General features: G+C 47.1%; 1 pseudogene across 1 annotated transcript in view; it reads right to left on the minus strand.

Moving 5' to 3' along the window:
* The window catches only part of LOC146808580 (pepsin A-like), a 105,821-nt pseudogene that overhangs the window by 19,584 nt on the left and 74,111 nt on the right, over positions 1-12,126 (minus strand). The window contains exons 6-7 of the transcript XR_014968036.1: positions 3,626-3,770; positions 2,225-2,323 (exon numbers count right to left, since the gene is read on the minus strand). The product of XR_014968036.1 is annotated as a pepsin A-like (transcript). The remainder of the gene's footprint in view (positions 1-2,224; positions 2,324-3,625; positions 3,771-12,126) is intronic.

Raw genomic sequence — 12,126 nt, forward strand, 5'->3', positions numbered from 1 at the left:
TTAGTGTCCAAAAAAAGGTCGACATGTTTCAGCCCTCGTCAGCCCCGAGGGGTCAAGTGGGCTTTCTTCAGGACCTGGTGCAGAATAGAGTGGCCTTAAGTTCAGGCACCCTTGTGGAAGTGCGGGAAAAAATTGTTTCCTTTTTGGTCGCACATTCAATCTGGTCTCCTTGGTTTCAGGCCACAGCGGGTACTCTAGGGGGGTCGCTTCACGCTCTCTTCGGCGTTGGTCTGGGACCTGTGCTGACTCTGCCTCCTAGGACCCGGTGAAGACCAGGAGGCAGACGACCCTTTGCTGAGGAGAAGAACCAGGAAGCTGAAGGAGGAGACTATCCCTGTGCTGTGTGTCAGGGGGTTGGCCTGCAGTGGTTGCTTCATTGCCAAAGAAAGGAAAAGAGTACTGAGTGTGCTTTTCATCAACTTGAAGAAGAATCTCCAAGGGCTTGAACTTTGAGCTTGCCTCTTGCCTGAAGTCTCAGGGATACAAGACTTCACCAACCAGCTCCCCCCTGAATTCCCTTGCTGGGAATTGAAGTGCCTGCTGTTGTGCTGGGCCTTCTGAGAGACTGCGTGTCGCTGGAAGCTAGAAGCGCGACTCAACGACGAGGAGCGTGTCGCCGCAGCAGCAGTTTCCATCGCATCGTCAAGGAAGCGTGCTGCCGCTGCTGCCATCGCCTCACCAAAGTGCGACGCATCACTGGAGAAGCGTGCCGCCGCTGCAGATGTCACCATCACATTACCGGAGAAGCGTGTCGCAGGGCCTGTCGCGGCTCAGAAAATCATTGTGTCGCCGCACGGCCGTTGGGCGTGCATGCATCAACATTGTCGCATCGTAACCAAGACCCCATATTGTCGCATCACACCGGAGAGAAGTATCACATTGAGGCGCCATCTTGATGCATTGTGCCAGAGAGCAGGAAGAAACCGACATATCACCTCCCCGCACAGTAAGGAAGCGAGCATCAAGTCACCTGCACAGCAGTAAGGAACCGACGCATCCACTCCCCTGAGTGTAAGGAACCAACGCATCACCTTCCCTGCGACCCTTTTGTTTGCTTTGCATTACGCATCCAAGTACTTTGAGAGTAAAGTGTTGCATTTACAATCTTGAAAGAACTGAGCTATTTCCTTCCATTTTAAAGTCTATTTTTTTGAGTACAGTATTGTGGATTTTTGTCATTTGGTCTTGTGTTAAAATACTTATTTTTATAATACAACCTGTGTGGTGTCCATCAGTAGTGTTGTCAGTGTATTACTGTATGTGTTCACAAATGCTTTACACACTGCCTCTGAGATAAGCCTGCCTGCTCATGCCAAGCTATCAAGGGGGTGAGCAGGGGTTATTTTAGGAGTGTAGCCCCGTACCCTTACTAGACGCAAGGGTCTCTATTTGGTCAAAGGTACCTACCTCTGCCAACTAGAGACCCCCAAATCTAACAGCGTATTATAAAAGAGCACTATTTAGCCCCCTTTTAATAGAATATTTTTGGTGGGAAAACAACCCAAAGTCTCTCTGGCATAGGAAGCTCTCTCATTCAATGTAAAGCATCACATCTTTTCTAATGGGGGGCATAACCCGTGTAATTCTGTGCAGTGGAATCACGTGGGATTACAACAACATTCAGAAAGATTATGAGGAATTACGGAAGAAGAATTATTCTGCACTCAGTGCTATTCTGTTAGCGCAGAAATGCCTCATCGCTACCAAAATAGACTTGAGGATGCATTGTGCGCTAAGAAATAGTGGTAAATGCAATAGAAAACTGAAAAGCAAGCAGGTGCTTACTGAATATACTTTCACAGTAGGATTTTTCCCCCAAATTACTCTTAATTGTGTGAGGTGTAATTATGTTATTATCAGTGTTAAATACTAATGCATAATTACCAAAATTACTTTGATTACTCCGGCGTAATTGAAATTACACCAAGGCCTTTTCTTTTTGCACTTCCACACTCACCAGACTCTACTGCTTATAATTTCCAGTCATTTAACACCGGCCATTAAATAATGAATAAGAGAGTTAATGGCCCTAAAAACACATTGTTGTGTTTCCCAGTTTAAGGATCATATTATCTAAGCAAACTGTAACTAGAGCCACAAGTATATTTAGGTGATGAGAGGAGCTACTACCATGTCCCAGCCCTAGGCTGCTCTATCCAGGAGGTTTGAACTTTCAGGATCTTTCAAGCACTGACAGGACAGCGCTCTCTGGAAGGACTCTCACCTCACTGATGTAGGAGCTGGCCGGCACAGGATAGTTCACACCACTGATAGTGAAGACGATGTCTGGTAGAGAGCTGATGGAGCTGCAGTCAACCTCATACTAAAGTGAATGAAAAAGACACGGTGTGTTAGGGTCATCGACCAGCCAAGGTCCAAATGCTAATAAAGTCCAATGTGAGGGCAAACATGTTAGGGTGTAATTTCAGCTTCACGTTATATTTGAGGACATAGTTCACGCAACTCAGAGCAGCAAGTAAAGTTTCCGCATTCCGCTCCATCTCGTGAATGGGAGGGAACATACTTGCGACATATATACTTAGGAGTGTCACAGTCCACCTGTGTCCCTGCACTGATACACCTGTGTCTGCCATGTGTCAATGAGGGCACACTTGCACCATAATGGAAGGGTACCTGTGTTGTGCTCAGCATATTTCTTGAGAAGGAAGGGTTCCTTTCCTGTACAAAAACTATGCTTTAAGGCATGCTCCTCTTTGTATGTGTGCTGTAGAATGCAGCACACATCAAAAATGAAAATTGCTGCAAATCCTTCTATACAATTCTTGGGAGATGGGGATTTGCATCAAAACCCACGGGTGGTTGCATGAGAACACCCATGCATGACCCATGGAATGTCCCCTTGATGCAAAATAATACAAAGCAGTGAGTTGTGCTGTGTTGCAATACTTTGCATTACATACCAACACAAATTGTGATGTTCGTTGGTTTCTAAATTTTGTGATTAAAAAGTAACAGAATCTCTGTAAATCTGCGCCTGGATGTTTTTCAAACACATTGTCATGCTCATAGCAGTCAGATGTATGGTACATACTCCCAATGGTTTAAAGTTACTTCAAAGCATGCCAACAACTGCATCACAAACACTAGTCAGAGAGAGGGTAAAGTGCACCTGCAATTGCATAACCTTTCAGAGAAATAAGAAAATGATATGACATGGTCACAGGCTCCAGAGTATAGCATTACTCTGAGGGTTAATGTAGACTCAGCGCGGGTTAAACATGGCATAAACAAGTGCTAAAGAGCAGATCTGTCTCTGCCCATTGGGTAAACGTTCATGTTTTCATCGTTGAAGCAGTGGGTACACATGTTTACCTGTTCTTGCTAATTTTAGATGGCATACCATTGCAATGCATGGTGTCATTATTTAAAAGAGCATATTTCTTGTCAATTAAAGGGAAATAAATGTATGAAATATTACAAAAGAAGCTCATTACTGAAGACACGAGAGGATGGAGGCTTCTGAGTACAACTCGTCTAACAGAACCTACATGAGGTAACACTCCCAGCAGATTGAAGAACATTGTAAGCTCATATAGATCATAACGCTCCAAAGGTGTCTCCTCTCCCTGTAGGTGACCTCTTCACCTAACCTGAGAAATCTTACCTCTCCATTTGAGTTCTCACTCGCTCCAATCGCACTAACAATACTTGCGAGTCCAGAGGGTGACGCATCAAGATTTGTGGTCCCGGTGTCCACGATAGCTTGACATCCCTCATCACAGGCGACAACGTTCCCATTCATGGAGACACTAAAATGGGAGACAAGAGACCAATTCAAGTGAAGGCCAGACTATCCAAACTGAGCATAAGTCTTGTTTTTGTGGGTCATGAACTCAAACTGGCAGAGGAATTCTGGACTTAATTACTGCAAACAACTAGGATCTTGTCCTGAGAGAGACTGAGACAATTGATTAAGGGCATGCTTATTCCAGGAGAATACCCGGTCATCCACAGGGACAGAACAAACAAACTCATGGGTGGAGTTTGCTGTTATTTCCAAGAAGCTCATGAGATATATGAGTTCACTGATAAGTACTCCAGCTTTCAAAGCCTGTTGGTTCAAATGAAAATGGTGTTCCATTGAATAAAAAAAAATAACGTCTTCATTGGAGACTTTAATCTCCACTGAGTGATAAAAGAGAAACATCTGTATCCCTCCTAGCTCCATTTATGTCTTCGATGATTACCTCAGTCAACACTCATCCATGCCAAGGGTGCAACTCCAGGCGTTCATAAACCAGGTCAGAGAATGGCGGCATCCTCTTCACTCTCATATCCTCAGTCATGATCGCGGCTGGGCAGTCAGGAAGATCTAAATCATGCGTGAGGGATTTGAGGAACCTCAACAATCCTTCACTTCCCTCAAAAGTAGCTCATTCGCTTCAACATATAATCCCCGAGCAAGAAACCAACCGGCTCACAGCCCCGTCCCAGGCTGGATATGGAGGAGGTTATTGGAAAAACAGAAGATCAGCACACGGGTTCTCACAAGCACTGAATGAGGGAAGATAACACTGAGAACCTTTGAGCTATTGTGGCACCAAAACCTTCCATATCAGTATGAGACACTCCTGCGCGCTGAAAGAAACACAGATAAAAAAACATATCTTCAAAGTGAAAGACATGCTTATAAATGAGCAGAGTCCACAGGTCTTACTTGCATTTTCATTTATATTCCAGACCTTTTGGCTTTGCTATTGCTTTAATATACTAAAGAATGGATGCTTATCTCTCAGGAGATCTGGCCTAGTAATGAGCAGAGTTAATTTGTAGGGTGATTTGCAGTCTGTTTCTTGTGCACCGGTCCTCTTGTTTACTGTGTTTAGTGGAAGTAGTGGAACCCCCATGTTACTGTTGCTTTCAAGCAAGTAATGTATATGTGCAATTGGCCACCCCCTTTCTTCAAAATCCAGCCATCTGTGAAGACCTTTCTGTCCTGTTTTTTTTAAAGATGTTTGCAAATTACAAAATGTCACTTGCTCCAGTTCCATTATTCTGAGCTTGTGTAAAATTCAGTATATTCAAACTAATTTAAATTTTTTTTTGGGGGGGGGTAGTTATCATATCATGGTTACCCACAATAGATCAAGACGAACATTATTCGATAGTTGGGACTCCCTGGCAAAAAGAATGCACGCAACGTGTCAAGAATGGCCACCATTTTCCCAAGACCAACATGATTCTAGAAATAGGCACCATCATACTTTAGAGAGCCCCTGAATTAACAGTATTATGCCATAGCAAGCATTTTTTCATGGGTGAGCAACATGCCATGGATGTAGCCAAGGTGCCCCAAAAAACTAACATTATGTGAGGTCCAGGATTTAACCATGGGTGGACAATAGCCAATGGATGTGCACAAGTTGCAAAGAATTAAAAACCACTTACCCAGGACCAGCACATTATCAAGAGTGGGCAACAAGTATAGGGTTACTAGCATTATGCAATGTCACCACATGTGAGTAACAGGCATACCCTGCTGGATGCTCAACAGTAAATAAAGAAAACTGCCAGCATGGGTGGGTAAAAGCCATCATTCCTCGCATGTACACACAGTGCCCAGACTTACAATTGTGCTTGATCCAGAGCAGGTAGGCAGTGGGCCTTGTCTCTGGGATGCACCCAACTTGTCAAGAAATGCCACTGAGGCAGAGGCAGTGCAGGTGGGTAACGGAACTCATCCAATGGATGGGCCCTAGGTGCTACGAATTATCATTGAGCCAGGTCCAGCAAGGGTGGTCAACGAGCCTCACCCCATGGATGAACATAATGTGCCAAGAACTACCATCAAGCAAGGGCAATCCCATGTGCTCAGCAGGACTTGTGTCTTGGATGAACCAAGGTACCAAGAATTCCCCTTGGACCAGGGCCATCAATGGTGGACAGCATAACTTGTCCATGGCAGGTGCCAAGATTTGCCGTTGAGCCAAGGCTAACACAAGTGATTAGCATGAATTGTGTATTAAATACATTCAAGGTGGCAAGAAATGCAACTGAGCCAGAGCAAGTGGTCAGCAGGACTTGGCCCTGGAATGTACCCAAGGCACCAATGATTGCCATTGCGTCAGTGCCGTACAAAAGAGGGTGGTGATGGACGGAGCATCAGAACCAATCAAACACTCACACCCAGTCAACAGATCTGGGTTTGATCCATCACCGTTCTTTAGCCCACACTCCCACCCCAGTTCAGACATGGCCATACGCAAATCAGTATGACCTTGTGCCTCATGGGAACAGTTCAGCCCGAACTGCCAAGCCATGCCTAACCTGGACCGGAAACAAGCTTCCTAGGATCGGTTTCTGGCATTTCAGCCGTCTGCAGCCAGTCTTGCTTGAATCAAGTGGCAAAGTGAGCAAGGGACTCAACGTCTGAGCATACCCTGCCTACTTATGGCGAATAAAGTGGTACAAAAGAGGGTGGTGATGGACGGAGCATCAGAACCAATCAAACACTCACACCCAGTCAACAGATCTGGGTTTGATCCATCACATTCTTTAGCCCACTCTGCAACCCCAGTTCCGACATGGCCATATGCAAATCAGTCTGACCCTGTGCCTCATGGGAACAGTCCAGCCCGAACTGCCAAGCCATGCCTTCCCTGGACCGGAAACAAGCTTCCTAGGATCGGTTTCTGGCGTTTCAGCCATCTTCAGCCAGGCTTGCTTGAATCCAGTGGCAAAGTGAGTAAGGGACTCAACGTCTGAGCATACCCTACCAACTTATGGCGAACAAAGTGGTACAAAAGAGGGTGGTGATGGACGGAGCATCAGAACCAATCAAACACTCACACCCAGTCAACAGATATGGGTTTGATCCATCACCGTTCTTTAGCCCACTCTGCCACCCCAGTTCAGACATGGCCATATGCAAATCAGTCTGACCTTGTGCCTCATGGGAACAGTTCAGCCCGAACTGCCAAGCCATGCCTTCCCTGGACCGGAAACAAGCTTCCTAGGATCGGTTTCTGGCATTTCAGCCGTCTGCAGCCAGGCTTGCTTGAATCCAGTGGCAAAGTGAGCAAGGGACTCAACGTCTGAGCATACCCTGCCAACTTATGGCGAATAAAGTGGTACAAAAGAGGGTGGTGATGGACGGAGCATCAGAACCAATCAAACACTCACACCCAGTCAACAGATCTGGGTTTGATCCATCACCGTTCTTTAGCCCACACTCCCACCCCAGTTCAGACATGGCCATACGCAAATCAGTATGACCTTGTGCCTCATGGGAACAGTTCAGCCCGAACTGCCAAGCCATACCTTCCCTGGACCGGAAACAAGCTTCCTAGGATCGGTTTCTGGCATTTCAGCCGTCTGCAGCCAGTCTTGCTTGAATCCAGTGGCAAAGTGAGCAAGGGACTCAACGTCTGAGCATACCCTGCCTACTTATGGCGAATAAAGTGGTACAAAAGAGGGTGGTGATGGACGGAGCATCAGAAACAATCAAACACTCACACCCAGTCAACAGATCTGGGTTTGATCCATCACATTCTTTAGCCCACTCTGCAACCCCAGTTCCGACATGGCCATATGCAAATCAGTCTGACCCTGTGCCTCATGGGAACAGTCCAGCCCGAACTGCCAAGCCATGCCTTCCCTGGACCGGAAACAAGCTTCCTAGGATCGGTTTCTGGCGTTTCAGCCATCTTCAGCCAGGCTTGCTTGAATCCAGTGGCAAAGTGAGTAAGGGACTCAACGTCTGAGCATACCCTACCAACTTATGGCGAACAAAGTGGTACAAAAGAGGGTGGTGATGGACGGAGCATCAGAACCAATCAAACACTCACACCCAGTCAACAGATATGGGTTAGATCCATCACCGTTCTTTAGCCCACTCTGCCACCCCAGTTCAGACATGGCCATATGCAAATCAGTCTGACCTTGTGCCTCATGGGAACAGTTCAGCCCGAACTGCCAAGCCATGCCTTCCCTGGACCGGAAACAAGCTTCCTAGGATCGGTTTCTGGCATTTCAGCCGTCTGCAGCCAGGCTTGCTTGAATCCAGTGGCAAAGTGAGCAAGGGACTCAACGTCTGAGCATACCCTGCCAACTTATGGCGAATAAAGTGGTACAAAAGAGGGTGGTGATGGACGGAGCATCAGAACCAATCAAACACTCACACCCAGTCAACAGATCTGGGTTTGATCCATCACCGTTCTTTAGCCCACACTCCCACCCCAGTTCAGACATGGCCATACGCAAATCAGTATGACCTTGTGCCTCATGGGAACAGTTCAGCCCGAACTGCCAAGCCATGCCTTCCCTGGACCGGAAACAAGCTTCCTAGGATCGGTTTCTGGCATTTCAGCCGTCTGCAGCCAGTCTTGCTTGAATCCAGTGGCAAAGTGAGCAAGGGACTCAACGTCTGAGCATACCCTGCCTACTTATGGCGAATAAAGTGGTACAAAAGAGGGTGGTGATGGACGGAGCATCAGAACCAATCAAACACTCACACCCAGTCAACAGATCTGGGTTTGATCCATCACATTCTTTAGCCCACTCTGCAACCCCAGTTCCGACATGGCCATATGCAAATCAGTCTGACCCTGTGCCTCATGGGAACAGTCCAGCCCGAACTGCCAAGCCATGCCTTCCCTGGACCGGAAACAAGCTTCCTAGGATCGGTTTCTGGCGTTTCAGCCATCTTCAGCCAGGCTTGCTTGAATCCAGTGGCAAAGTGAGTAAGGGACTCAACGTCTGAGCATACCCTACCAACTTATGGCGAACAAAGTGGTACAAAAGAGGGTGGTGATGGACGGAGCATCAGAACCAATCAAACACTCACACCCAGTCAACAGATATGGGTTTGATCCATCACCGTTCTTTAGCCCACTCTGCCACCCCAGTTCAGACATGGCCATATGCAAATCAGTCTGACCTTGTGCCTCATGGGAACAGTTCAGCCCGAACTGCCAAGCCATGCCTTCCCTGGACCAGAAACAAGCTTCCTAGGATCGGTTTCTGGCATTTCAGCCGTCTGCAGCCAGGCTTGCTTGAATCCAGTGGCAAAGTGAGCAAGGGACTCAACGTCTGAGCATACCCTGCCAACTTATGGCGAATAAAGTGGTACAAAAGAGGGTGGTGATGGACGGAGCATCAGAACCAATCAAACACTCACACCCAGTCAACAGATCTGGGTTTGATCCATCACATTCTTTAGCCCACTCTGCAACCCCAGTTCCGACATGGCCATATGCAAATCAGTCTGACCCTGTGCCTCATGGGAACAGTCCAGCCCGAACTGCCAAGCCATGTCTTCCCTGGACCGGAAACAAGCTTCCTAGGACCAGTTTCTGGCATTTCAGCCGTCTTCAGCCAGGCTTGCTTGAATCCAGTGGCAAAGTGAGCAAAGGACTCACGTCTGAGCATACCCTGCCAACTTATGGCAAACAAAGCGGTACAAAAGGGGGTGGTGATGGACAGAGCATCAGAACCAATCAAACACTCACACCCAGTCAACAGATCTGGGTTTGATCCTTCTCCGTTCTTTAGCCCACTCTGCCACCCCAGTTCAGACATGGCCATATGCAAATCAGTCTGACCCTGTGCCTCATGGGAACAATCCAGCCCGAACTGCCAAGCCATGCCTTCCCTGGACCGGAAACAAGCTTCCTAGGACCGGTTTCTGGCATTTCAGCCGTCTTCAGCCAGGCTTGCTTGAATCCAGTGGCAAAGTGAGCAAGGGACTCACGTCTGAGCATACCCTGCCAACTTATGGCGAACAAAGCGGTACAAAGGGGGGTGGTGATGGACGGAGCATCAGAACCAATCAAACACTCACACCCAGTCAACAGATCTGGGTTTGATCAATCACCGTTCTTTAGCCCACTCTGCCACCCCAGTTCAGACATGGCCATATGCAAATCAGTCTGACCCTGTGCCTCATGGGAACAGTCCAGCCCGAACTGCCAAGCCATGCCTTCCCTGGACCGGAAACAAGCTTCCTAGGACCGGTTTCTGGCATTTCAGCCGTCTTCAGCCAGGCTTGCTTGAATCCAGTGGCAAAGTGAGCAAGGGACTCACGTCTGAGCATACCCTGCCAACTTATGGCGAACAAAGCAGTACAAAAGAGGGTGGTGATGGAAGGAGCATCAGAACCAATCAAACACTCACACCCAGTCAACAGATCTGGGTTTGATCCATCACCGTTCTTTAGCCCACTCTGCCACCCCAGTTCAGACATGGCCATATGCAAATCAGTCTGACCCTGTGCCTCATGGGAACAGTCCAGCCCGAACTGTCAATCCATGCCTTCCCTGGACCGGAAACAAGCTTCCTAGGACCGGTTTCTGGCATTTCAGCCGTCTTCAGCCAGGCTTGCTTGAGTCCAGTGGCAAAGTGAGCAAGGGACTCAACGTCTGAGCATACCCTGCCAACTTATGGCGAACAAAGCGGTACAAAAGAGGGTGGTGATGGACGGAGCATCAGAACCAATCAAACACTCACACCCAGTCAACAGATCTGGGTTTGATCCATCACCGTTCTTTAGCCCACTCTGCCACCCCAGTTCAGACATGGCCATATGCCAATGCCAGTAGGGGTGATCAACAGGTCAGCAGGACTCATCCTATGGAGAAACCCAAGGTACCAAGAATTGCCATTGAGTCAGGGCCATCATGGGTGCTTTTGTTCTGGTAAACAGTTTAAAATCTAGAGCAATCTTTCCCATCTTTCGGTGTCCATCACCCTCCGTCTCCCAGCGGCGCTGTTAAAGGTCCAAGCAGAAACCCTGATGGTGAGTCATTGGTACTTTGGTCACCAGTACCAAAGGACCCCTTTCTAAGGCTCTTAAATTACAGGGTAATTGGTACAGACAGCTTCCTATTCAGTTTGATGCCCCCCTTGGTACATGACTGGAGAAAAGTCCAAGTTAACATTAATACCCAAAAGGAGGTTGAGAAATGCTACCATCATAATGTATAACACATCCACACCACTTCTCTGCTGTTTCAAAGCCACTAGTCTACCAAGAACATTTCTTTGTTATCTTCACTAAGGACTAATACATTTCTGTTTCATTGAACCTGGAAAACACATGCTAGCATTTAATGTTAATGAGCTTAAGAATCCATGTCAAAGATTCAGGAGCTTGGGTACCCTAACCGCCTCCTGAAGCAATACAATGTGCAAGGGTATGTGTAAAAATCTCATTCCTGTGCGCGTTGGAGCTTGCATTTCCAGACTGTGATTGCTCTGGCTCTCTCTTTGCACCTCTAGTTCACGAAGCCTCTAGAAATGTCCATCTCCACAGCATATATGGATGAATACCCCAACAGTTTGTGTGTAGTTGCACACTCTTCATGCATGCAAACACACATGTACTTGTACACAGAGATAGTCAACACCCTGGCACACACATCCATACACAAACAGAGACACTAACATGTGGTCACAGACATTCACGCACACATGCACTCTCACACAAAGCTCTCACTTTGTTTCCTTCATTATTTCACAGTCCTGTCTCCTGCTGCACCAGGATGACAGGGAAAGATGGAAAGGTTCATGTGTTTCAGTGGAAGGGAAGGTGGAGGGATGAAAAAGCAAGCCTGCATCCTTTGGGTAGAGACAAGTAACCATTCTGTACCAACTATGTATTTGTAAGTGCAAGTTAGATGAGGGACTAATTCCCCATTGCAAATATCTGCAAAATGCTGTGGTCCCACAACTTGATGGACAACCCTAGGGCCCACGTCCTACAGGGGGCTCACCCACACCAACCTCGGCAGGGAACAGCTGACCTAAGCACCTTTCTTTATGGACAAATTGTGTGGATATAAAAGGTGTGTGTTGTGTGTGGCAACAACAGGTCTCTTCAAGAAAGATCAAGCTGTCTCTAGGTAGGAGCTACAGCAAGTTAAATCTCTGACCAAAACACTTTTCAAAATTGTGACTTAAGCCTAAATCAGATATTTTGAACACCATTTCCTAAGCATGGAGAGGAGTTACCTTATTTTTGTAGATAAGGGAATAAGACTGAATGCTTATTTGCACCCTCTAAAAATGTACATGTCTGTGAGAGCACACCATTAACATTCAAAACTGCCTGGTCCATCTTCAAATAGGTTTTTTCCCATTTATTTTGGGTGAAACAATTGCCAATAC

Source organism: Triturus cristatus, chromosome 8 (genome assembly GCF_964204655.1).
Source record: "Triturus cristatus chromosome 8, aTriCri1.1, whole genome shotgun sequence".
Lineage (NCBI taxonomy): Eukaryota > Metazoa > Chordata > Amphibia > Caudata > Salamandridae > Triturus > Triturus cristatus.